The sequence below is a fragment of the Scomber japonicus genome, chromosome 20 (assembly GCF_027409825.1).
Source record: "Scomber japonicus isolate fScoJap1 chromosome 20, fScoJap1.pri, whole genome shotgun sequence".
NCBI classification, from domain to species: domain Eukaryota; kingdom Metazoa; phylum Chordata; class Actinopteri; order Scombriformes; family Scombridae; genus Scomber; species Scomber japonicus.
Genome location: NC_070597.1, coordinates 21261914 through 21286661, shown reverse-complemented (window position 1 = coordinate 21286661; position 24748 = coordinate 21261914). Strand labels below are relative to the sequence as shown.

The following is a 24748-nucleotide window of genomic DNA, read 5'->3' as shown; positions in this document are numbered from 1 at the left end:
GATCTTCATTCAGATAAGAGAAAATAATTCTGTCCTTAGCCCTGCACACTTTTGTGTTCTTGTTATTATTTTAGTTGTATTTTGTGAACTGTAACCAGTGACAGATATTCATTGAGTTAACCACTTAACACACGCCCCTGTTTTTTATGCTGTTAGCCTAAACGACATGCCCAAGTTGTGAGCAGCACAGATCCCACATAGTTTGAGACTCAGAGATGTGTCTGGTATCATTGGAAAGGTAACACTCTCAGGATTCTTGTAAAAGTGTCTGTGTGATTCCGTGACTTACTGACAAAGAGTGGCAGAGGTTACAATGATGGGGTTGTTTACTCGCCCATAGGTTTGCCTTTACAATGACATGTGTACAGACATTCAGGGACCTCTCAGCGAGATATAGACACAATGAGGCCACAGCCACATGTCTTGGCTTCATGCAGTCCAAATTCGGAGTCAAAAGACCAAAAGATGAATTTTTCAGAATTATTTTTCAACAGGTATGTCCATGCGTTTTCCTCAGGTCCTTTTTGGAGACTCCAAATGGACACTTGGTTACCAAAGCTGTATAACCGCAATCAAACACCTATAACTTCACATCCCCTTTGCCTACAATCAAAATCTTGGTCTCTAATGAAAGCTGACGCCATATTATTATTATTATTAATATTATTATTATTATTAATATTATTATTATTATTATTATTACATATAACCATATTTTTTTGTTTGGCCATATCTATCTATCTATCTGTTTATTTTGGTATAAGTCATATGTTAAGTCGAAGAAGAACCAACCGTGTACCAAAATGCCGAGTGCGTAATGATATATGGTTCAACTCTTTTACGCACAGGGCGCACGCCGGTTACGCTTGGAGTTTGTTTATGGACAGCCAAACTTAATAGCTTAGTGTCATACACCGTTGGAAACCTCAGACTATTGGCTAAAAGGTTATCAACTTCATTTCACTGAATATTTCTATAGGCTGGAACAGCAGTCAATCAAAGCCATGTCGTCATTGTTGTCGGTCACATGTCCTCATTGGCTTTGGAGACATGTACTGCCTAATCCTAAACACCGATTGGCTTGTGTGTGGTGTCGTCAGAAGCAGAAGAGGCTCACGGTCGTAAACATCTAGTCACGTGTACTCTGAGATGGACGTGCAGGTCAGGAAATGACGTAAACGGACTGTATATGGTTTGTTATTTGTGTTATTACGTTACGTGTTGGACTAAATACATGGACATATTGAGGAAAGTATTTCGGTTTTATGGAAACGGATTTCATATTTCACAAGAATGGACACTTGGCGAGCTGTACAGAAACTCCTGAGTCATAAGATGATCGTTGTGGATAAAGAGAAGACTTTGAAGGTATGTAGGCATTATAGCTTTTCTTACTTAGCTCAGGGGCTAGCCGAGCTAATCGCTAATACTATTATGGCTGTGAGCAACCATATAAGTCGTGAGTGGCCTTGATTGAATCAGGAGAATCTAAGCTTTCCAACGATGTACGGCATGAATATATATGTTTAAGGGTTGGTGTTTAAAACATCCAGAAGAACTTGTGGCTACCTCCTAACATCCGTCCCGTCCCGTAGACGGAACAGCGTGCGTTAAGTGGTTAAGGTATTTTCACTCACTGGACAGAAAGTAGAAGCACTTTCCATGGTCTTGGACTCTGACTGACTCTTTTAAATTATTAATATATATTTTTTTTACTAAAACAATCCAAACAATTGAAAAGTGACTTAATAACGTTGACATGTTTTGCACTTTGAATGTTGCACTTCAAAATTCAACATTGAACTTCAACTACCTCAGCCTGGTTCCTACCTCAGTTTCTAGTCAGTAGAATGGTCTTGAGGGTTTGTAATTTTCTTTCCAGAATTCCAGTATTACTATTTTGTAATGTTCTGCTATGGAATTTGAAATTATCATTGCACCTTACAAACTACTGTCCTGTTTGTTTTATAATTTCTTATTAAAAAGGACATTCAAGCTAGTTTTTCCTCATGTTTTTGAGAATATAATGTTGGGGTGAAAGCTGCAACTGCTACAAGTGTGGACTGAATGGAGTTTAAACAACAATGGGGGAAGGCCCTTCGATGCTAATGTAAATCCTGGTTGGATAAGGATTAAAAACTGGATGAAATCTGACACATAGTTTCAGTGTTAAACTAATGAAATATTTGCTGGCTGTGGCAACAATTTTAAAAGAGTATAGTTCGCAACGTATTGAAAAAAAGAACTGAACTAGTTCATTTTTTGGAGCTGTGAACTTAGTTCATAATTTGGAATTATGAACTATGAACTGAACTAGTTCATTTTAAAATGTGTGAACTATGAACTGAACTAGTTCATGTAGAACGTGAACTTTCCCAACACTGATTACAATTCTGTTCAACCCCTCTTCTTGCTTTAGCTTTAAGTCAGAATTTCCAAGTTCCCAATCGGAAATTTCAACTGGAATGCCCCCTGAAGTCAGATTTTCGACTCAGAACATAAGAAGCTCACCAGCCCCAACCTCAAAATCCAGGATCCAAGCCCTATGCATCAATAGTATAGTTGTAGTAATACAGTCGGGCAAAAAAGTATTTAGTCAGCCACTAATTGTGCAAGTTCTCCCACTTAAAAAGATGAGGCCTGTAATTTTCATCATAGGTATACCTCAACTATGAGAGACAAAATGAGAAAAAATAAACAAAAAATCCAGAAAATCACATTGTCTGATTTTAAAGAATGTATTTGCAAATTATGGTGGAATATAAGTATTTTGTCAATAACAAAAGTTAATCTCAATACTTTGTTGGCAATGACAGGTCAAACATTTTCTGTAAGTCTTCACAAGGTTTTCACACACTGTTGCTGGTATTTTGGCCCATTCCTCCATGCAGATCTCCTCTAGAGCAGTGATGTTTTGGGGCTGTCACTGGGCAACACAGACTTTCAACTACCTCCAAAGATTTTCTATGGGGTTGAAATCTGGAGACTGGCTAGGCCACTCCAGGACCATGAAATGCTTCTTACGAAGCCACTCCTTTGTTGCCCGGGCGGTGTGTTTGGGATCATTGTCATGCTGGAAGACCCAGCCACGCTTCATCTTCAACGCCCTTGCTGATGGAAGAAGGTTTTCACTCAAAATCTCACGATACATTCTTTCCTTTACACGGATCAGTCGTTCTGGTCCCTTTGCAGAAAAACAGCCCCAAAGCATGATGTTTCCACCCCCATGCTTCACAGTAAGTATGGTGTTCTTTGGATGCAACTCAGCATTCTTTCTCCTCCAAACACGACAAGTTGAGTTTTAACCAAAAAGTTCTATTTTGGTTTCATCTGACTATATGACATTCTCCCAATCTTCTTCTGGATCATCCAAATTCTCTCTAGCAAATTTCAGACGGGCCTGGACATGCACTGGCTTAAGCAGGGGGACACGTCTGGCACTGCAGGATTTGTGTGTTACTGATGGTAGCCTTTGTTACTTTGGTCCCAGCTCTCTGCAGGTCATTCACTAGGTCCCCCCATGTGGTTCTGGGATTTTTGCTCACCGTTCTTGTGATCATTTTGACCCCACGGGCTGAGATCTTGTATGGAGCCCCAGATCGAGGGAGATTATCAGTGGTCTTGTATGTCTTCCATTTTCCAATAATTGCTCCCACAGTTGATTTCTTCACACCAAGTTGCTTACCTATTGCAGATTCAGGCTTCCCGGCCTTGTGCAGGTCTACAATTTTGTTTCTGGTGTCTTTTGACAGCTCTTTGGTCTTGGCCATAGTGGAGTTTGGAGTGTGACTGTTTGAGGTTGTGGATAGGTGTATTTTATACTGATAACAAGTTCAAACAGGTGCCATTAATACAAGTAACGAGTGGAGGACAGAGGAGCCTCTTAAAGAAGAAGTTACAGGTCTGTGAGAGCCAGAAATCTAGAAATCCTACAATGTGATTTCCTGGATTGTTTCCACCCATTCTGTCTCTCATAGTTGAAGTGTACCCAAGATGAAAATTACAGGCCTCTCTCATCTTTTTAAATGGGAGAACTTGCACACGTGGTGGCTGACTAAATACTTTTTTGCCCCTCTGTATCCTGAATATTAGTACTTCTGGCTTATTTGTGTCTCATTAAATCAGTTGCACACACATTACCGTCCAACTTCTGTCTGTGGACGTGTTGCTATGGTGTTTGTATCTGCAAAATACAGCGAAATATGTTTCTATCAACTGGTATTGGTATTGTTTTCAGTGGTTAACCTGGCTATTGCTGGTTTTATGACTTCTTGAACTGGAACACATCATTCCCAGATCTGACTACCAGCATCCGAGGTAAATGGAACTCAACACATGAGTGCTTGGGATTCCCCGTTAGCCTAATGCTTACATAACACATGTCCTCTGTCTCTCTCTCTCTCTACGCTCTCAGTGCCGAATAGAATGCAACACCCCCACCCCCACCCACACACACACAAACACCCTAACCCTCCAAGAAAGACATAAGAGTGCTAACCGTCTTATTTAACCCTCAGTACATGTATTTTCCAATGTCATTCTTGAGTTGCCTGCTCATTGTAAGCTTGGTAGGGGACACTAACACCCCAAATGCACTGAGCGAAAAATTTTGTGTTGTGTGAGTGTTCTTTTACTTACATATAAGCATGTATTCTACAGCCCACAAATGTGATTTCCTTCTGTTCGTAGCAAGCATTGACAGGTTTGTGAATGGAAGCATTTGAGACCGCCGTACAGCAGGAGGGAGCGACACGTCCAGGACCCCTTGGCACAGGGGTGTAACATTGAGGATGCACTATAATGCAACATTCATACAGGCTAAGTTTTCTTCTTTTACATGATACAATTTATATGATTTTCTTAACTCTTGAAATTGCACACCCAATCTAGACAAAGCCACACTCACCTTGTGCACAAAGGAAAAGCAGCATGGTTAAACATGAGAGACTTCCAAAGCTAACAGAGAACAACATCTTGTGTCCTGGGATGTGTTTCTTAAGAATAGAAATCTAGTAAAAGTGAATGATGAAGAGCTTCTCCTGGAGTAAAGCAATGACTTGCAAGATGAAGAAATATTCCTATGTGGAGGACATAATCATTCCAGAGAAAGTGGAACACAGCTGTTGTGAGTGGTTACTCAATCTTTCCTCCATAAAGAGATTAAAAAAATGTATTGTATTGAACCGGTATGATGTGTTGAAATCACTGTGAGGCAAAAAAGATATTTCAATGATAAAACCATAAATGTGGAAATAAAGAAAGGTGAAATGGTGAAATGTAGCCATGGTGTCAAAATGTAGCCATGGTGTCAAAACAATTAATTATGAAATTGTATTACTATAAATACATGAGTATTTCAATGTTAACTGTTGTTAACGCCTTGTAAAAGGTGTTGGCTACATTTCACAGTTTCACCTTTCTTTCCTTTTCGTTCCACATTTGTGGTTTTAACATTGAAATTGCCTCACAGTGATTTCAGCAAATTATACCAGTTGTATGTACAGTACATTTTTTTAAATCCCTTTAGGGAGGAAACATTGAGTAACCACCACAGCTGTGTTCCTCTTTCTCTGGTATGAGGAGTTAAAACGTTAATATGCCCCAAATAATGTTGAGATCTACAAAGAAATCAAGCTTCTCATGTTAAACAGGATAAATTCTCAATTCTCAATTCAAATAAGTTTGAAATACTGTAAAACTCAGCATGAATATCAGTCATATACTGCTTATGTACTAAAGTATTTGTACTTTGAATTACTAATAAAAATAAAAACAGCTGCTTAGGGATTACAATAGACTAACAATTTTTGTAGGCAATTTTCTTAATCTTACTGTGTCCTTATAACAGCATAATCAGCTGGGCCTTAAAACACACAAAGTGACAACTGGACGCAGTCAGCAGCTCCTATTCATTTTCTACTAAGCAGCAAACCTCTGGTGAGGAGAATGATGGGATAGCCAGCGATGATGAGCATCAGACAGGTTGTGTTCAAATAAACAGCCTGTGAGCTGAAAGATTGGGACAAGACACCTGTCATATATTTATTGTATATAAATAAAACACCAATCAGATGTAGAACCTGCATCAGCCACCTGTTGGTATGTTTTAGTGACATCACTGTGCTCAGAACATTTTTCAATGTTAACTTTTGACCTCCTTCTCATCAATCATGTATAACATTAAAATGTATCATATATGAAAGTGTAGTTTTGACATGTCAATAAATATTTTATAATAAGGATGTTTAATGACTTTTCAATAAGTTTCATTGACTTCTTTGGTGTAAAAATGATACAAATTCAGCATTTTAGTCTCTTCAAGATACAGGTAAGTGTTTCTGTTTAAAACTGCAGATCTATTAGTTATTAGTTATAATCCTTATTTTCTGAAATATTAAAAACACCGATCAACATTTGGGGAAATATTTATCACAATTGTGTTCAAGTCCACATAAAACTCAAACAAACTCTGTTGCAGGTGGATATTTGAGCTTTGGACAGAGTGTGCTTTACTAGTTGTTTCCCAGCAGTCTTTATACTATAAGGTAGGCAATACTGACTGTAACTTAATCCTACAGACATGAGACTAACTTTCAGCAACAAAGTGAAGAACTGTATTTACCAAAATGTTGCTGATATGATATTTTCCTTGATTCCAAACTTGAAAATAAGTCATATTTTAGAAGAACTCACTATAGCTGACAGGCTTCATAACATGATAAATATACATCAGTATGTTCAGTGATGTGTGTCCAAGCTGTGAATACAGCATATCAGTACAGAAACAGCACCAAGACAACATTTTTCACATCTTTTTTAATTTGCTTATAAGATAGTAAGATTTTTGCCAAGCCACTTGTTAATATGTATTGAAAAATAGAGAAAGTAAAACATTTGATCAAAGTTAGAAAAGTTTAACAGAAATTAGCGCCACCATTCTGCTCAGAAGGTCATGTTGCATCATCCTCATCTTGGTTATTGAAGGCTTTGTTAAAGGTCTGTACATTTTATTCCTCTCTGTGGAGCAAAAGAGTTCATATCAGTTTGGTTAGTTAAAAGTTGCTGCATTCGATTTGAAGTCACACACTAAAACTCCTAAATGCCAAAAAGGACAAAACATTAAAACTTGTGAGGAGCTAGTTTGGAGACTGGGTAGGTTTTCTGCATCTCACAATGTGTTACCAAATGAACAACATCCTTAAGATTATTGTTGACTTTTGACAGTATATCAAAAAAGTAAACATGAATATAGAAACACAAAATCATCAAGAACAATATTTCCTTCTTAGGTTTCTTTTAGCTGTAAATTTAAGAGTGTATTCTCTAGACTTACCTGTTCTAACCTCTTAAGTCTCCTCGGGAGCCACTCAGCAGTTGGATCCACACAGTATTGCTTATGCTGGTCCGTTTCAAAGCTGTAGGGTTGAAAAAACAGATTAGAGACTAAAATAACATTTATATTTCATACAAACAATTTCATGATAACAGCATTAACTATAAAAGCATACTATAACATTTTAACATTCTTATCTTATTACTGAGAGTTAGTTGACCCCACTTTCATGTCTGTACATTAAGTATAGTTCTAAAGCTGGAGGGTGATTAGCTTAGCTTAGCATCAACACAGCTAAACCGACTAACTGAATTACTCCAAGTAGGACCTCAAACCAGACTAATTTATACATGGTATCTCATTTATTTAATCCATACACAAACAGAGATGTAGAAATGACAATGTATATGGTTTTAGAGGTAGTTCCATAATGTAACAGGCTCTTGGTGATCAACATGGTGATGACAAGACTCTAGGAAGTAAATTCATTCCCAGGTGTACATGAGAAATAATGCCTCATAAAACCACAAACTGTAACTTTTACATTTCTGTTTATGTACTGGTTTTAAGCTAAGCTAAGCTAAGCCAATGCAATTCATGTAATCATAAAATGTCAATCTTCTCATCTAAGCCTTGGCAAGAAAGCACATTTCAGTAAATGTTGTCCCATTTCTTTGAGGCTATTCAGGTGTATGCACCTATGTGATTTCAGTATGTAAAAGTGACTTGTGAAGTTTCCTAGTGGACAAAGTTTCTGCTCACATTGAGTAACGAATAAACCCCATCTTATCCGGGGAAATGGACTCTTGGACATGGATTATCGTGATAATAACTACCCAATATGACAAACACGGTTGGAGAAACTTTATTTTAATGGTACTGTGAGTTTTTAGTGTCACTTTTATGAAGGGTGCCGGACTTATGACCTGTAGCCACTACAGCCATCCACAATGGGGCTCACTATGACTGATCTGTCATCCCACCCTCCCTCCTTTCCCCGGATAAGATTGGGTTCATTTGTTATTTGCCACTATAAACACACTCTGACCTCCTTGAGCTTTTATTTTGTTACTTCCTGTTACCAGCATTTGAATTTGAATATTAGCTAAATATTTAGTTTCACTCGAAACATTTAGATTTAACATTTAGATTTAGATTTAACATTTTAATGTAACATTTAGATTTAACATTTTAATGTAACATTTAGATTTAACATTTAGATTTAGATTTAACATTTAGATTTAGATTTAACATTTAGATTTAACATTTAGATTTAGATTTAGCATTTAAATTTAACATTTAGATTTAGCATTTAAATTTAACATTTAGATTTACATTTAACATTTAGCATTTACATTTAACATTTAGATTTAGATTTAGCATTAAGATTTAACATTTAACATTTAGATTTAGATTTAGCATTTAAATTTAACATTTAACATTTGGATTTAAATATTTAAAATATCTCTAAGCTGACACATATTGTTGTAAATGTGCAAAAAAGTGACTCAAAAATTCACACCAGTTTTTTAAACATTGTTTGAAGCTAAATGTGACAAAATGTTGCTGTTATTTTCAGCGTGAGCCGCTTTACAAACGGCACCCCATATATTTTAGTTTTTCCTTATGTTTAGTTTTTAATCCTAAAATGACTGAGCAGCGTGATTCTGAAAAGTTCTTCACATTAAATCTGGTTTGTCTGCTCATGATTAGCTTTGTTGGTAAAACTGATCAAACACACCACAAATACAGTCATAAAACAAGCTTATGCGTCAGTGAATACTTTTACTTACATGTATGCCTCTAGTGGACGACCTTTGCGTGCGTTCTTTTTCTGATGAAAGCAGCTGATGACAGTAGAGTTGATGCGGGCTTTTGAGGACGTCGTACAGGATGCGGGTATGAGTCCAACTTCTTGGGACTCATTTGTGGTACGCTGAAATCGCCCTACAACACAGCACATACAGACATAGAATAACATTAGTACAGTAATAAGATACTATCAGTTAATTAGGACATTAATTGTGCTGCATCAACATACAAATGCCATTCAGCTACGTTTTGTCGGTTATAAGAGCTCACCAATAAGCACTAAGGTATGTGGCTTAAAGAAGACAACAAAAAATCTAATTGCTAGCTACCAGTGATGCGCGGGTCGGCTTTTTTTAACACCTGCCCCAACCCGACCCGCCAGGAGATCCAACCCGCCCCGTCCGACCCGCAAAAAAATGCGCTGATAATGACCCGAACCTGACCCAACCCGAGAAAAAAAAAATAAAGCCAGTGAACGTGTTGCCATGGAACCTACCGATGAGCACTCATTTGTGACACTGTAAGCCATAGATAGACATGGATTTGGACTGGATTCGCAGTAAAGATTATGATACAATTTCATGAAAAATTAATTGAATACCAAACAACAACAAATACACTATAAGATTGATTTTTACATCGTTCTTTATTGAACGATTGCTGAAAGCATCTCTCTGCCGTGCACACAAATACAAACACACACAAGTGTGCTCACGTGCCAAACGTAGTCAAAACTATCTGCTATAAGATCTGAGAGGTTACATTTTAGTGAACTGATCTTTGATCACTTGTTTGAATTGAAGTAATAGATAATAGAATATACTGTAGGTAACAATGATATTTCAACAAAACATATGTTTAAACTGAAGAAGCGCAGAGCATATAATGATATTTATAGCTGATGACTCTCACAGATCGAGAGGTGAATTAATCTTCTGATCACAATTTAACTTTAGCGTCACTAAGCTATGAAACACATCCGTGTAGGTTATTATTGATTGAGCACAACCATAATGTTGATTCGGAGTGACACCCAACTGTGTTAGGACATAGCGTCAGGTTTGATCTGAAGAGATTGTGGAAAAATGGCACCATCAAGATTCAACTCTCTCCCGTTGCCATGGAGATTCAAAACACAGCAGATAGAGTCCGCACAAAAGTAGTCACATAGCGATATTAATAACAGTTTTATTTTAAAGTTTGTCTTCTTCTTCTTTCTCATAAATATTTTTAAAAAATTGAACGCGAACCCGCCCGACCCACGGATATCCGCGGGTCGCAGCTCGACCCGCACAACACTGCTAGCTACTATGTCTGGAGTTTCTTTTTCTTCAGTGTAACTTTATTCTTTGAGTTTTCCTTCAAAAAGTACAGTTAGTTTCTTGATTAAGGAAAGATGTTAATTCTGCTGTTGGAGTTCCATAAACAATTCAAAACATATAATACAACATCCATTACTTATACAGTGCCTTGGCAAAACTTTGTGTTGTGATCATGCCAATAAAGCTATTTGAATTTGATTTAAAAAAAATTGGTTTAAGTTGTTTATGTCATAGTATCCAATTTCTTGCTATACAATACAATGTGTGATTTACTTAACCCTTTAAACCAGGAATACAGTGATTACTGATAATAAAGGCTCTCATCAGATATTCATGTTAGACTTCAATCTGAGCCTTGAAACATACAGTTTACATGCATATTCTGTTATCCTTCAAAAACTACTTTACTCACTAGTAGGCAAAGCCACACTCACCTTGTGCAGGGAGAAAAAGCAGCATGATAGAGCACATGCAAAGCAGTCCAAATCTAATGGAGAAAGCCATCCTGAGTCCAAGGTGATCAACGTGTCTTTGTACAGTAAAGATCTGGTAAAAGTCAACCCCTCGCTGGTCTATCACGTTCTGGTCACAGAGCGGTAGATCTCTGACTTACAAGGCAAACACTTGTGGGTATAAATGCTGCAAATAGGAGGAAACACACACCCTCTCATTGCTCATGCAGAGAGGAAGCAACACCTCTGTGTTTGTTACTGGATGATCAAAGTTTCTCATTAAAATTACCTCAGTGAAGGCGTAACGGAGTGAAATCACACACAAAAAAAGTTTTGACTGTTTGAACCATGACCTTTGTTGTCAAGCCACAAGTTCAACCACTCACTTACCTAGCTATACAGAATGAGATTTGTGGGAAACGTACACAGTATTACACACACACACACACACACACACACACACACACACACACACACACACATACGGACGGAAGGTCACACTGGGTGTATGGGTCCACCACAGAGAGAAAAACAAAAACACAATTATCACTTCCACATCTAAAATCCACAAACATCTGGATCAGAAGATCACAGTGTGATGATTAAAAAGCATGCAGAGAAAAGAACTGAAGAAGAAATGCCTCATTAACCAATGATTCAGGTCCTTTTTAAAAAATCTGATAATAGTCATTTTTAGACTTATGTAAAGGGTTAAAAATGCAGCATATGTACTTAAAAGGTGATATAAAGGAAATTTCAAAGATGTTAAAAAAGTCAGTTCATTAAGGGACTGTGTTACAACGATTGTTAAAAAATAATAATTGATTTTAATTGTATCCTAAACCGATGTCATGCTACAGGTTAGTGAGATTTCAACAGACAGAGCAGCAACAAACAGAACACCATCCACAGACAGAGCAAAGACTAAGGGCCAAAGCTTGTGAGTTTCACCCCGCTGTCAGAGAGGAAACAGACACCCTGGACCAGAGGGAAAATGTATCACAAGCACAGGACAGAGCTCTAGAAGATGTAACATTGGAGGAGGAACCACAATACAGGCTACTGGATAACATAATAGCAGAGGAAGATGAACATTAAAGCAGAGGCAGAAACCATCAGAAGATTCCGACGGACAGGCAGGCCAAGACAGATGTTCACTTATGGCACACTGGGTCAGCCATCATACCAGCAGTGGGATGCAGGAGTAAACTCGCTGATGCCAAGCTACTCTCTTCCAGGTCATCTCAGTGCTGTTCCCCTCCCACACTTCGTATCAAAGATGTTAAAAAAGTCAGTTCATTAAGGGACTATGTTACAACGATTGTTAAAAAATAATAATTGATTTTAATTGTGTCCTAAACCATGATTTAAATGCCAATTACAGTGTACTTTACTGGTTACAGTGATTGTGTAATACTAAAAGATGTCAGCAGAGGGCGCATAACGGTCAGGGGGAACTTAAAACACACAGAGAGGCAGTAGAATAAATCCTGCAGCTGTGTGGAAAGGAAGCTGATGTTGTCTGCCTCTGTGTTAATATATACAGCGACCGCCATAGCTTCAGCAGCAGCTACTCCTCCTAACTCCCATCAAGTTAAAGGGGCAACACTTACAGTTCATTAAACTGGTATTTAAGTTCATAAGACTCACCTGTATAGCTGCCTTTGTCATTGGGAATTGATGTAAACTATGATGCTGCTGTATCACTCACACGCTCATGTAAGTGATTTTCTAACTGTGCTAAAACCTTTTAACAGCAAAATCAGCTGGGCCTTAAAACACACAGAAAGTGACAACTGGACGCAGCCAGCAGCTCCTATTCATTTTCTACTAAGCAGCAAACCCCTGGTGAGGAGAATGATGGGATAGCCAGCGATGATGAGCATCAGACAGGTTGTGTTCAAATAAACAGCCTGTGAGCTGAAAGATTGGGACAAGACACCTGTCATATATTTATTGTATATAAATAAAACACCAATCAGATGTAGAACCTGCATTAGCCACCTGTTGGTACTTTTTAGTGACATCACTGTGCTCAGAACATTTTTCAATGTTAACTTTTGACCTCCTTCTCATCAATCATGTATAACATTACAATGTATCATATATGAAAGTGTAGTTTTGACATGTCAATAAATATTTTAGAATAAGGATGTTTAATGACTTCATTGACTTCTTTGGTGGAAAAATGATACAAATTCAGCATTTTAGCCTCTTCAAGATACAGGTAAGTGTTTCTGTTTAAAACTGCAGATCTATTAGTTATTAGTTATAATACTTATTTTCTGAAATATTAAAAACACTGATCAACATTTGGGGAAATATTTATTCCAATTGTGTTCAACTCCACATAAAACTCAAACAAACTCTGTTGCAAGTGGATATTTGAGCTTTGGACAGAGTGTGCTTTACTAGTTGTTTCCCAGCAGTCTTTATACTATAAGGTAGGCAATACTGACTGTAACTTAATCCTACAGACATGAGACTAACTTTCAGCAACAAAGTGAAGAACTGTATTTACCAAAATGTAGCTGATATATTTTCCTTTATTCCAAACTTGAAAATAAGTCATATTTTAGAAGAACTCACTACAGCTGACAGGCTTCATAACATGATAAATATACATCAGTATGTTCAGTGATGTGTGTCCAAGCTGTGAATACAGCATATCAGTACAGAAACAGCACCAAGACAACATTTTCACGTCTTTTTTAATTATTAATAATTAATAATTATTAATTATAATTTTTAATTTGCTCATAAGCATTCTAAAGCTGGAGGGTGATTAGCTTAGCTTACCATCAACACAGCTAACCTGACTAACTGAATTACTCCAAGTAGGACCTCAAACCAGACCAATTAATACATGGTATCATTTATTTAATCCATACACAAACAGAGATGTAGAAATGACAATGTATATGGTTTTAGAGGTAGTTCCATAATGTAACAGGCTCTTGATGATCAACATGGTGATGACAAGACTCTAGGAAGTAAATTCATTCCCAGGTGTACATGAGAAATAGTGCCTCATAAAACCACAAACTGTAACTTTTACATTTCTGTTTATGTACTGGTTTTAAGATAAGCTAAGCCAATGCAATTCATGTAATCATAAAATGTCAATCTTCTTGGCAAGACATGAAATTTCATTAAATATTGTCCCATTTCTTTGAGGCTATTCGGGTGTTTGCACCTATGTGATTTCAGTATGTAAAAGTGACTTGTGAAGTTTCCTAGTGGACAAAGTTTCTGCTCACATTGAGTGTTTCTCATTCATGCATTAACACATCATGTGTATATTTGAGGTCTAACAAACATGTTAAACCCATTTTCTTTCTCATAAAACATTTCTGAAGTTGACTTTCTAAAAAAACATGCGTTTACTTGCAGGCATCTAATTCCTCACTGTCTTTACAGGTACATCTCTGCATATTTCAGTGCTTTTCCTCCATCTGTCAATCAGTACCATAGCATCACACCAATGAGAGGATTGTACATTGTGTCAAATTAGGATCTATTCTTGACAACATTGCTCCATGGGACATAGTAGAGTGAAATAAAGCTTATGTGAACACAATCATGTCTTCTTTGCTGGATAGGCTACTGAATCTAAATATCATCATATCAGTAACATAAGTTAAGAGGAGGTATAATTAAAGGGGAACTGCACAGTGGAAGAAAAGGTGCAATATAGTGTTGCACCACAGCTCATGGTTTGCAACATGGTCCTGTGGAACATGTGCAAGATGCCACATTTTAGGTAATGTAAAATGATGTGGATCAAAAGGGTTGATTTCAAACAGCTCTGTCAAAGTAGACCAATGTAAGGCTACGTTTAATTCTTTAACCCATGTGAGCAGAGCCGGCCCGTGGCATAGGCAGTATAGGCAAATGCTAAGGGCGCCGTCCATCCAGGGGGCGCCACAAACGGGGGAAGAAAAAAAATTTAACTTCCACTATTCTTAAAACTACTTGGTATCATGTCTTAATATGAAGATAATAAGCCCACATTAATTTAACTGCATAGCAAAGCCTGTTAAATAGGAATACTAATAATAATGATGACACGTTACTTTCCTAAGACCCCCCCCCCCCCCACTAATTAGACTGTACCTGCTACCTGGGGGAGGATGGTCATTTTTTAACGTGACCCCAAGGCAAGCTCGACAACAACATGTCAAAATGTCCCAAACTGTCTGGTGCCCAGGGGAGGAAAACAAGAAAAGAAGAGGAGGAAAACGAGACAAAGACAGAGGTAATGTTACAATCAAGATGATGTCATGACATTATTTGTCTGTTGCAGAACGACGATAACGTTGTTAACCATTAGCATAACCAGCCAGTTAATGTTATGGAAGGGCCTAAGTATTGGATGGATAATAGTAATGTAACTACTCCCACCTTACTTCCCAGCAAGACGCCTAAAAGACGTCTATGGTAACTAGTGAAAAGACGTTGAAAATTGGTTGAAAAGTGAAAGTTTTTTACCGGCTATATGGAGACATTTATTCAACTTTCACATAGAAAACATTTCACCCGGAATTGCTGTATAGAAAAGTCCCAGCTTTAGTGTAAAGACATAACCTATATATAGTTTCATATTTATTATATTTTATTCAACATTAAATGCTTTGAAATTACGTTTTGTTTAGACGTCATTTCACCTCCTCTCATTTATAGAAAAACGTCAAAATAATCAATACAATCTCTGCAGAGAGCTACAACTGAGCTAATTATCAACCGAAAGCAAACAAATGTGTGTTTTGTGACACGTTGATGTTGTAACTGTTTTTAGACGGTTGAAAAGACGTTGAAAGACGTTCAGACCTCATATCAACCTATTTTTTACCGGAAATCAAACGTTGAAATTAGGGTTAGTGCTCGCTGGGTTTCCTCAGGGAAATGTGTAAATATTCGATCTATTCAGCATTTTTATTGACATCTGGTTAGCTAAGGTTTTCTTAGCTTGTAATAGTCAATCAAAATGCTATTCCTTTTCCACCCTTTTATTATAGTTGTAAGTATAGTTTCTAATTTGTTCTAAGTATTTTGATTGGGCAATTGCTTTCTTTAAATAAAAGAATGTCCAAGATAACGCTATTCAGTTTCTTGTGAGTATGTACACCAGCAGTGGAATTTACTTCGATGCAAGGGGGGTGCCACCTAAAGTCTTGCCTTGGGCGCCACATTGGTTAGGGCCGGGTCTGCATGTGAGTAGCCGTGTTTACAGTCTATGAAGGCTACATAGCACGTAGATACAGACAGATAACTCATTCAAAGAAAAAAACAACATAAAGGTGCCTCGACAAAATGCCCCCCACAGCTTAACTGTTTCTACTTTGTAGCTTGGACTGAAGCAAAACACAGACATCATGCTCTCAATAGGTGTTGCCATCTCACTGAAAGTAAGAGTAGCACACTTGATAAATGTTCAGTCCTGCTCTGAGGTAGGAATGTTTTTAATCCTAAATTGACTGATCAGTGTGATTCCCAGGAGTGATTCTGAAAAGTTCTTCACATTAAATCTCATGTGTTTGCTCATGATTAGATTTGTAGGTGAAATTGATCAAACACACAACAAATACAGATAGAAAACAAGCTTATGTGTCATTGAATACTTTTCCTTACATGTACGCATCTATTTGACAATTAGGGAAAGTGGTTTTCTTCTGTATATGGCAGCTGATGACAATGCTGTTGATTCTGGCTTTGGAGCACACCATGCAGCACGTGGGGTCGATTGGCTCTTCGGGGGACTCACTCGTGGTACGCTGAAAACGCCCTACAACACATCACATACAGAGAGAACAACATTAGTACAGTAGTAAGATACTATAAATAAGTTAGGAGTCAGGACAGTAAGATATGCTGCAGAATCACACAAATGTCATTTAGCTACATTTGTCTAAGAGCTCACCAATAAGCACTATGGTATGTGGTTTAAAGAAGACAAACACATTCTATTTGGTAGCTTCTATGTCAAATGGTTCGTTTTCTTCAGTATAACTTTATTCTTTAAGTTTTCCTTCCAAAAGTACAGTTAGTTTTTTTGATTAATAAAATGTGTTAATTCTGCTGTTGGAGTTCTGTAAACTGTAAAGAATATATAATACAGACATGTAGAAGTATAGGTGTCTGTATTCTGTAATAGTCATCATTCAATTACAGAATATAGACTGTTGTCTGTGGCCCAGGAGGTAGAGCGGTCGTCCACCAATTGGAAGATTGGTGGTACGATTCCCGGCTCCTCCAGTCCACATGTTGATGTGTCCTTGGGCAAGACACTTAACTCCCCAAATTGCTCCCGTTGCTGTGCCAACCATGTGTGAATGTGTATGAATGATGAGTAGGTTGGCACCCTGCATTGTAGGCCCTGCCATCAGTGTGTGAATGGGTCAATGACACAAAGTGTAAAAGTGCTTTGAGTGATCATAACGACTAGAAAAGTGCTATATAAGATTATAAATTATAAGTACAGTCCATTTTACCATTCATTATTCATACAGTGCCTTAGCAACAATATACAGTTACAGTCATGCTAATAAAGTTATTTGAATTTTTATAGACATTTGGTTTTAACTGCAGATATTAAAAACACTGCTCAACATTTGGGGAAATATTACAATTCTGTTCAACCCCTCTTCTTGCTTTAGCTCTAAGTCAGAATTTCCAAGTTCCCAATCGGAAATTTCAACTGGAATGCCCCCTGAAGTCAGATTTTCGACTCAGAACATTAGAAGAAGCTCACCAGCCCCAACCTCAAAATCCAAGATCCAAGCCCTATGCATCAACAGTATAGTTGTAGTAATACAGTCGGGCAAAAAAGTATTTAGTCAGCCACTAACTGTGCAAGTTCTCCCACTTAAAAAGATGAGGCCTGTAATTTTCATCATAGGTATACCTCAACTATGAGAGACAAAATGAGAAAAAAAAAAATCCAGAAAATCACACACAAAGATTTTCTATGGGGTTAAAATCTGGAGACTGGCTAGGCCACTCCAGGACCATGAAATGCTTCTTACGAAGCCACTCCTTTGTTGCCCGGGCGGTGATGGAAGGAGGTTTTCACTAAAAATCTCACGATACATGGCCACATTCATTCTTTCCTTTCTTTACACGGATCAGTCGTTCTGGTCCCTTTGCAGAAAAACAGCCCCAAAGCATGATGTTTCCACACCCATGCTTCACAGTAAGTATGGTGTTCTTTGGATGCAACTCAGCATTCTTTCTCTTCCAAACAAAACAAGTTGAGTTTTTACCAAAAAGTTCTCTTTTGGTTTCATCTGACCATATGACATTCTCCCAATCCTCTTCTGGATCATCCAAATGCTCTCTAGCAAACTTCAGACAGGCCTGGACATGTACTGGCTTAAGCAGGCTTAAGCAGGGGGACACGTCTGGCACTGCAGGATTTGGTTACTTTGGTCCCAGCTCTCTGCAGGTGATTCACTTGGTGCCCCTGTGTGGTTCTGGGATTTTTGCTCACCGTTCTCGTGATCATTTTGACCCCACGGGGTGAGATCTTGTATGGAGCCCCAGATCGAGGGAGATTATCAGTGGTCTTGTATGTCTTCCATTTTCTAATAATTGCTCCAACAGTTGATTTCTTCACACCAAGTTGCTTACCTATTGTAGATTCAGGCTTCCCAGTCTGGTGCAGGTCTACAACTTTGTTTCTGGTGTCTTTTGACAGCTCTTTGGTCGTGGCCATAGTGAAGTTTGGAGTGTGACTATTTGAGGTTGTGGATAGGTGTCTTTTATACTGATAACAAGTTCAAACAGGTGCCATTAATACAGGTAACGAGTGGAGGACAGAGGAGCCTCTTAAAGAAGAAGTTACAGGTCTGTGAGAGCCAGAAATCTTGCTTGTTTGTAGGTGACCAAATACTTATTTTACAGAGGAATTTACCAATTAATTCATTAAAGATCCTACAATGTGATTTCCTGGATTCTTTCCACCCATTCTGTCTCTCATAGTTGAAGTGTACCTATGATGAAAATCACAGGCCTCTCTCATCTTTTTAAATGGGAGAACTTGCACACGTGGTGGCTGACTAAATATTTTTTGCCCCTCTGTATCCTGAATATTAGTACTTCTGGCTTCTTTGTGTCTCATTAAATCAGTTGCACACACAGTACTGTCCAACTTCTGTCTGTGGACGTGTTGCTATGGTGTTTGTATCTGCAAAATACAGCGAAATATGTTTTTATCAACTGGTAAAAACATATTTCGTTTTATGACTTCTTGAACTGGAACACATCATTCCCAGCTCCGACTACCAGCATCCGAGGTAAATGGAACTCAACACATGAGTGCTTGGGATTCCCTGTTAGCCTAATGCTTACATAACACATGTCCTCTGTCTCTCTCTCTCTCTACGCTCTCAGTGCCAAATAGAATGCAACACCCCCACCCCCCCGCCCACCCACACATACACAAACACATACACCCTAACCCTCCAAGAAAGACATAAGAGTGCTAACCGTCTTATTTAACCCTCAGTACATGTATTTTCCAATGTCATTCTTGAGTTGCCTGCTCATTGTAAGCTTGGTAAGGGACACTAACACCCCAAATGCACTGAGCGATAAAATGTAGTGTTGTGTGAGTGTACTTTTACTCACATTTTTCCTTCTGTTCGTAGCAAGCATTGACAGGTTTGTGAATGATAGCATTTGAGACCGCCGTACAGCAGGAGGGAGCGACACGTCCAGGACCCCTTGGCACAGGGGTGTAACATTGAGGATGAACTATAATGCAACATTCATACAGGCTAAGTTTTCTTCATTTACATGACACAATTTATATGATTTTCTCAACTCTTGAAATTGCACACCCAATCTAGACAAAGCCACACTCACCTTATGCACAAAGGAAAAGCAGCATGGTTAAACATGAGAGACTTCCAAAGCTAACAGAGAACAACATCTTGTGTCCTGGGATGTGTTTCTTAAGAATAGAAATCTAGTAAAAGTGAATGATGAAGAGCTTCTCCTGGAGTAAAGCAGTGACTTGCGAGATGAAGAAATGTTCCTATGTGGAGGACATAATCATTCCAGAGAAAGCGGAACACATCTGTTCTGAGTGGTTACTCAATGTTTCCTCCATAAAGAGATTAAAAAATGTATTGTATTGAACCGGCATGATGTGTTGAAATCACTGTGAGGCTAAAAAGATATTTCAATGTTAAAACCATAAATGTGGAAATAAAGAAAGGTGAAATGGTGAAATGTAGCCATGGTGTCAAAACAATTAATTATGAAATTGTATTGCTATAAATACATGAGTATTTCAATGTTAACTGTTGTTAACGCCTTGTAAAAGGTGTTGGCTACATTTCACAGTTTCACCTTTCTTTCCTTTCGTTCCACATTTGTGGTTTTAACATTGAAATTGCCTCACAGTGATTTCAGCAAATTATACCAGTTCTATGTACAATATATTTTTTAAATTCCCTTAAGGGAGGAAACATTGAGTAACCACAACAGCTGTGTTCCGCTTTCTCTGGAATGAGGGGTTAAAACTTTAATATGCCCCAAATAATGTTGAGATCTACAAAGAAATCAAGTTTCTCATGTTAAATAGGATACATTCTCAATGAAAAATTTGAAATACTGTAAAACTCAGCATGAATATCAGTCATATACTGCTTTTGTTCTAAAGTATTTCTATTTTGAATTTCTAATAATAATAAAAACAGCTGCTTAGGAATTACAATAGACTAACAATTTTTGTAGGCAATTTTCTTACTCTTACTGTGTCCTTATAACAGCATAATCAGCTGGGCCTTAAAACACACAGAAAGTCATAACTGGACACAGTCAGCAGCTCCTATTCATTTTCTACTAAGCAGCAAACCCCTGGTGAGGAGAATGATTGGATAGCCAGCGATGATGGGCATCAGACAGGTTGTGTTCAAATAAACAGCCTGTGAGCTGAAAGATTGGGACAAGACACGTGTCATATATTTATTGTATATAAATAAAACACCAATCAGATGTAGAACCTGCATCAGCCACCTGTTGGTACTTTTTAGTGACATCACTGTGCTCACAACATTTTTCAATGTTAACTTTTGACCTCCTTCTCATCAATCATGTATAACATTAAAATGTATCATATATGAAAGTGTAGTTTTGACATGTCAATAAATATTTTATAATAAGTATGTTTAATGACTTTTCAATAAGTGTCATTGACTTCTTTGGTGGAAAAATGATACAAATTCAGCATTTTAGCCTCTTCAAGATACAGGTAAGTGTTTCTGTTTAAAACTGCAGATCTATTAGTTATTAGTTATAATCCTTATTTTCTGAAATATTAAAAACACTGATCAACATTTGGGGAAATATTTATTCCAATTGTGTTCAACTCCACATAAAAGTCAAACAAACTCTAATGCAGGTGGATATTTGAGCTTTGGACAGAGTGTGCTTTACTAGTTGTTTCCCAGCAGTCTTTATACTATAAGGTAGGCAATACTGACTGTAACTTAATCCTACAGACATGAGACTAACTTTCAGCAACAAAGTGAAGAGCTGTATTTACCAAAATGTTGCTGATATGATATTTTCCTTGATTCCAAACTTGAAAATAAGTCATATTTTAGAAGAACTCACTACAGCTGACAGGCTTCATAACATGATAAATATACATCAGTATGTTCAGTGATGTGTGTCCAAGCTGTGAATACAGCATATCAGTACAGAAACAGCACCAAGACAACATTTTTTACGTCTTTTTTAATTTGCTCATAAGATTTTTGCCAAGCCACTGGTTGATATGTATTGAAAAATAGAGAAAGTAAAACATTTGATCAAAGTTAGAAAAGTTTAACAGAAAATTAGCGCCACCATTCTGCTCAGAAGGTCATGTTGCATCATCCTCATCTTGTTTATTGAAGGCTTTGTTAAAGTTCTGTACATTTTATTCCTCTCTGTGGAGCAAAAGAGTTCATATCAGTTTGGTTAGTTAAAAGTCCCACATTATAGAAACATTTTCACACATATGCTACATTTGATTTGAAGTCACACACCTAAATGCAAAAAACCCCCAAAACATTAAAACTTGTGAGGAGTTAGTTTGGAGACTGGGTAGGTTTTCTGCATCTCACAATGTGTTACCAAATGAACAACATCCTTAAGATTATTGTTGACTTTTGACAGTATATCAAAAAAGTAAACATGAATATAGACACACAAAATCATCAAGAACAAGATTTCCTGCTTAGGTTTCTTTTAACTGTAAATTTAAGAGTGTGTTCTCTAGACTTACCTGACTTAACCTCTCAAGTCTCCTTGGGAGCCACTCAGCAGTTGGATCCACAAAGTATTTCTTATCCAGGTCCGTTACAAGGCTGTAGGGTTGAAAAGACAAATTAGAGACCAAAATAACATTTATATTTCATACATACAATTTGCACTAAATCATGATAACAGTGTAACCAGGTGTAAAAGAGGCGCAGTTGACTCAATACAATAAAAGAGGGGAGACTGTTTGCTTTCTATGTCTTTGTTGTTTTGCATCGCCAGAGTCTCGGTTTTCCTGCTGCATTTGAACGCGCCGCTCAACTCGCATGGTCCCACGTGGGGTACCTAGTTCTCAGCAGCCAATCAGAGGCTACGCAGGCCACGCTCAGCCTGTCGGCTCTGAGAGAAGGACTTTGGAGAAAATGCGGCCGCGTTGTTTTCCCGGTCTTTTCCGATCAGCCAGAGAAGAGAGAGCAGGTGCATGTTAAGAGGGAGAGGAAAAACAGGAGAAAAACCGGAGTTTACCTGTGAAAAAGGGAAAAAGAGAGAATCGGAGCACTTACCCAGTGGAGGTCCGGAGCCAAGTGACTGAATGAAGGAGAGTTTCGTCGGTAAGACGAGCCAATTGTCCAATGAAAATTACAGCTTGTTGACGCTTGCCGTCGTCGTCCATGCTAATGCTAGCTCTCTGCTTAACAGGCTAACTGCTTGCTCTTCATCCGAAAAGCTGCTGCGAGGTCCAATATCGGCGTGCTCCGCCGCAATACACAGAGCAACGGTGAGAAATGTGCTTCTTAGCTGCTCTGGTGCTATTCTCCCCTTGTTTTATATGTGTGCTGAAAGAAAGCAGTAGTAATATTAAACTTTTCAGAGCGAATTGAAATGAATAAGGGTAAAATATTTCTGAACAAATGCACATTGAGTTTATTATTTTTCCTGATGTGTATACAATTAAAGGGGAAGTGTTTTATTTTCCTTATGCCAGTTTAAAGGGATAAAAGAGTAATTTCATATGTTGTGATGGATGTAAAACTATTTTATTGTATTCTATGCAATTTATTGAAGGTATTTATGTTATTTTAATTGAGTTTAAAGCAACTAGAGGATATTTTTTGGTGCAGATTTCTAACATGAATAGGCCTATAGTGTAAGTAAATCAAGCACACTTCTTAATACCTCTGAGTTTAACTCAATATATATTGTTGTTATTTGTATATGGTTCTGATATGTTTATGATAAACTGTATTTCGAATGTTATTGGTTACTTACCATAAGTATTATTGAAACTGTTTACATGAACAGGTAAATGTGTGAGCACTTTAATATTTAGTTCTCAGAAATGATACATTTTAGATTTAATGTTGTACAACAGAAAGAAACAAAAGATAGAGATTTGAGATTTGAATAGAGATGAATATTTATGTCATAGTTAGATGTAATGGGTTACATCTTTTGACATTTAATATCCTTAGTGATGCATCTGAGAATGGATAGTGTTGAATGTATTGTGTGAACCCGTCTACAGGTCAGGTTTTTAAGAGGACTGAAAAGTCGGAGGTTCACTACAACTTCCTGCTGTAACAGATGGCGAGCCAACTACCCTGAAGAAAGATCAGCACCAGGAGATATCCACGCACACACTCATTCACACATGATACACTTACCTTACACTACAAGGAATCCTTGGAATCAGGTGAACTGGTAAAAACTCTACAACAATAAACCCTGCAACAACTCTTTTTTTTATTTAAGGGCCCCAACGGACACTTTTTTGTTCATAGTGTGCACACTACTTTTTTATTTTTCAACTGGTTGGGTTACAATTTGGCATTCTGTACAAACCATTTGGTCCACTGTAAGCAATATACGAGTGGCTACTCAACTGTTATACTTGTGTCTGCCTCATTATTGTTGCTCAGTACCGTGGCTCCTGTCGAATTTAGTGTCTTTCTGATTCTGGTCCAAATCATAGCTATCCCAAGTTGTTATTACACTGTAATTCCCTTTTAAAAGTCTAAATTGGTTACAGAAGTGGCGAGCCAGCCAGGAGCCATTGGATTTGAGCATCAATATTGAAGTAATGACCAGTATGGATTTCATACAAAAGTCTGGTGTCAAAATTCCAAATGCAGTAACTGTTAGTGGATTAACTCAGGTAACTCGACAAGATGAACAAATTATTGACTTTCTGAAACAGTATGGTAAAATTGAAAGAGTCCTTTTTGTTGATGATTCGCAGTCAGAGTTCTTTAAAAACCTGATCGTTGAGTATGCTAGCGGTTCAGCCTTAGAAGGTTTAGAACCTCACTTACCGTACACGTGCTTAGCACAAGGTGACCCCACTGTTGTCTATGAAGTGAAGACACTCAGTAGCACGTACACTACCAAGGTTGGAAGTAATGTTACCAAGACATACTTAGCTGAGCTCAAGCAACTAGCTAAGATGAGTGGCAAAGACTACAGTGAGGTGTTGAAAGAAATGATGTTTCACATAGGGGAAGATGTTGAAGCCACGCCGGCCACAACTGAAGAAACCTCCCCCACACATGTTGAGACCACTGTCGTATCCCCACCTG

The 24748-nt window shown here is 37.8% G+C and overlaps 1 long non-coding RNA gene across 2 annotated transcripts in view; it reads right to left on the bottom strand.

Moving 5' to 3' along the window:
• Nucleotides 1–6815: 6815 nt before the first annotated feature.
• Nucleotides 6816–24748, bottom strand: part of LOC128381741 (uncharacterized) — a 52745-nt gene continuing 34812 nt past the window's right edge. The window contains exons 1-3 of one of the 2 annotated variants that reach the window (XR_008323582.1): nt 16551–16613; nt 7334–7415; nt 6816–7017 (exon numbers count right to left, since the gene is read on the bottom strand). This is a non-coding gene — a long non-coding RNA (uncharacterized LOC128381741). Of the gene's footprint in view, nt 7018–7333; nt 7416–16550; nt 16614–24748 lie in introns of those variants that run through there. The other variant, XR_008323583.1, reaches the window with a different exon arrangement.